Below are 3,769 nucleotides of genomic sequence, written 5' to 3'. Positions count from 1 at the left end.
GAAGTACAGAAATGCAAGAGGGAGTAAAAAATGATAATTTAAGCATTTAACACTGGAGAGTTAAAAAAAAGAAACTGTGCACTATTCATGTGATGGAATACCATAAAGCAACATGAATCAATGTGCTGATTTGTCATGTATTCCCATGATTGCACCTGTAAAAGCAAGATTCAATAAAAATTTAAGATCTAAGTAGTGGTATACAGGATCATACTATTAATGAAGAGTGAAAGGATAACTCACCCAACGATATTATTTCCTGTTGCTTATGGACATATGCATATTAATAAAAATGTATGAACCCAAATGGAGACAATCACACCAACTTTCTAATGATGTTGATGGGGAGAAAAAGAGGGAAATGCATTTGGGCAGGGGTAAAGAGTTTTCATCCTTCCTGTAACATCTGATTTCCTCCAAAAAGGATTTCATCAGATATGACAAAATGCTAATTTTGCAATTTTAGGATGAATGTGTCATTTTTCTCATTCTTTTTAGAATTTAAATACTTCTTAATCATAAAATGTAAAAGGAGAAGGAGAGGGAGATAGAGGGAAGCAAGAGGAAGAGGAAGCTTGAGTGAGATACTGCCTCCTTTCTGGGTTTGCCTTTCTTAGAGGGGAGTGAGGGGGAGAGCCGTTGAAAGTAGAGTTAACAAACAGCTCCACACCACATCGTGCCTGAGGCACCCAGTACCCAGAGAGGCATTCAGATAGGCTGCTGGTGAGGCGCTGGTAGTTTGGGATGCTTCTGCTCTCATGTGAATGAAGCAGCAATGGTTTTAAGAGCTTCACACCCCAGCTCTGATCTGAAATGAAGTTAGGTGTTTGAGAAACAGCTGCTGGAAACAGTTCTGCTCCCTCTGGAGCCTCTGTTCATCTTCAAAGCAGCTGCTGGAAGGGAGGGAGGGAGGCAAGCAAACTATCTTGGGCATGTGTGTGTGTTAATAAAAACAAAAGGGCTTTCCCTGAATAAAACATGGATGGTTTTCCCAGGATGAAGAATTCAATTGTAAGTCCACATTTCTGCCTCTTTTGAAGTTTTGAGCAAAGAACTTAGAGCCTCATCTTTCCTTACCCTTGGGGCCTTTGGATTCAAACAGCCCTGGACTCCTATCCCAGGCCCAGCTCAGCCATTTCCGGCTGTGGGATCTAGGGCAAAGTAATTAACCTCTCTGAGCCTCAGTTTACTCCTCTGTCAGTTAGCTTAGAACCTTGTTGTGATGATGTATATAGAGAACTTGGAAAATGATAGACCTCAATATAAGTGAATATCTCCTGCTAACCTTCTTCAGTAACATATTCCTTTTTATTAGACTCTCTTTTGATTGCCTTTTCCACGAATAGGGTGATCAGCTTGTCTTGATTTGCCCAGGCTTTCCTTGTTTTAGCACTGACGGTTCTGTGTCCTGGGAAACCCCTCAGCTCTGGGCAAAACAGAATGGTTGGCCACTCTGCAGTATGTTCTGGCGTATGCCAGACAGGGTTCCTTGTCCTCAGGAAGTTTATAATCTAGTGGTACTTCTTGATCGCCTCATCATCCTTGATGTATGAATTGTAATTATTGTTTACTTTATTATTGTTATTACTCTGCAGCCTCCCTGCTAGACTATACATTCAGAGAAAGCAAGGAATACATTATTTTTTAATTTTTTACATTATTTCCCCTATTATCAAACTCATATTTACTGGGGATTCAATAAATATGTACCATACACATTAATTAATACATGAGATCAACGGAGTTGTTTTCCTCCCAGTTTTTATGGTCTTAATCGTAACACTGAGTTATTTTAGTCTTTAAATTTCTGTGTGAATTATACACACGTATATACAGAAACATTGAATTTGATTATCTCAGTCACTGGTGCATGAACATTAGTATGTTGAAGAATCACCTGGAGGTATTGTTAAAATTCAAAATTTGGAGCCCGGTACCTGAGATTCTGCTACAGCAACTAAGGGATAGGGCCAGAGAATCTGCAGACGCTCAGAATGAGTCTCATGTCACAGTAACAATGGGAAAAACACAGGTCTATCCTCTTGCCCTATGAATAGGGTACATTCTGGTCCAGGTTTACATGTGTCGATTCAGTGAAATTATCAATAGCACCCCTTTTACCTTCGAGTATACCTGATCTGATGGATACGTATGTAGTCACCTCACTTATGAGTCTATGCATTGCAATACTTAAGACAGCCTAGAGAGCTCTTCTGTTGGCTCCCTCTCTAGGGATCTTGTTTTCCTTTCATAACTTACAGCCGTGCCTGCTTCAGCAGCACATATACTAAAATTGGAACGATACAGAAAAGATTAGCATGGTCTCTGCACAAGGATGACATGCAAATTCGTGAAGCGTTCCATATTTTTTTTTAAGTTTAAATGGTATCATACTCTACCTGTTACTTTTTCACTCAACATTTTGTTGTTGAGATTTATACATGAATATTTAATTCTTTTATTTTAACCTCTAAATTCCACTGTACAAAAAAGACCAAACTTTATTTATTCTTACCACTGCAATTAGATTATTTTAATTTTTTGCCCACAGTGCTACAATAAATAACTTTACACATGAAAAAAAAAAATTTACAGCCTGTCTTACTCATCCATCTAGTAAAGTAGGCTTTCTTTCTCACTTTTAAAAATTGTGCATCATCTCAAAACTTACAAACCCAAGGGACTGTTTTACGTTACTTTCTCAGTGGAATAGGAAAACCAGCTCACTTCATTCCCTTAATATGATGCTCATATTTCCACAATGGAGATAGTCTAGCCTAGAGCTTTAATGTAAATGTGATTATTATGAAAAAATCATACCTTTGTGCATAGGAATATCTTTCCTGTGCAAATAACCCCAGGAGGCCAGTCCAGAAATCTTGGTGGATAATTCTATTAGAAGCTCTCATCAGAAGCTCTATACTCAGTTCTCACCTGAGTGCAGTCACAACTTCAGCTCAGTCCTAAAGGTACCTGCTTCTTAAAGATGTGTTAGGGAAGTCTATTTAGCCATGAGTTTCATACTTGGAAAATGTAAATAAGTCTCTTGGATAAGAGGTTGTGTAAATTAGGTAATGAGATTGCAAGACTTCACATTCTAGGATCATCCGGCTTGGGTTTGAAGTCCTGTTCTACCATTTACTGGCTGTGTGAAGTTGGGCAAATTATATTCTCTCGGTCTTACTATCCTCATCAGTAAATGGGGATGATAACAGTATAATAGGGCGTTGTCAGGATTAAAGAAAATAAGTCTTATCACAGACTGTCTCGTTGCCATTGCAACCTCTTTTTGGCTCACCTCTGATTCCAGCCAAAGCTTTGCTGGATGATTTTGATTCATACTGATCACATCCCACCTCAAGTGTTGCTTACCTTCCTGTGTTTTGCCCCAAGGCCTTCTCCAAACCTTGGGAGTCCCCTCAGTTCAAGTGCAAGGGCAGCCCAGAAGTGCAGAGGAGATAATCTTTAACCAGTGGGAGCTGGAAGGCAGTGGATAAATGCCCGAGCCTCCTGTTGTTCGGAAGGACAATTATGGAGGTAATTTTGCATGCTTCCTAGAAGTCTTGGCAAGGTCAAGACCTTGTTGCTAAAATCAGAGATCTATATAGAATATTCTTACTAGGTTTTGCTCCTTCCTCATCTCATTTCCCTCATTTGCTCACTCCTCTTTCCAAGGATTGACCCCCACTCCAAAAAAAACTTCTCCCCCCCTTCCCCCTCCCCCAATCCTAGTCTTAAACTCCAGGAAAATCAAAATAAGTTATATAAA

The 3,769-nt window shown here is 39.4% G+C and overlaps 1 non-coding gene across 1 annotated transcript; it reads left to right on the top strand.

Annotated features, from left to right (window-relative positions):
- The first annotated feature begins 2,263 nt into the window (after positions 1–2,263).
- On the top strand, positions 2,264–2,370 carry LOC117309318 (U6 spliceosomal RNA). The gene has a single exon (XR_004523605.1). It is a non-coding gene; the product is annotated as a U6 spliceosomal RNA (small nuclear RNA).
- Positions 2,371–3,769: the final 1,399 nt, after the last annotated feature.

The sequence above is a fragment of the Tursiops truncatus genome, chromosome 19 (assembly GCF_011762595.2).
Source record: "Tursiops truncatus isolate mTurTru1 chromosome 19, mTurTru1.mat.Y, whole genome shotgun sequence".
Taxonomy (NCBI): Eukaryota; Metazoa; Chordata; class Mammalia; order Artiodactyla; family Delphinidae; genus Tursiops; species Tursiops truncatus.
This window is presented reverse-complemented; position numbering and strand designations above follow the sequence as displayed.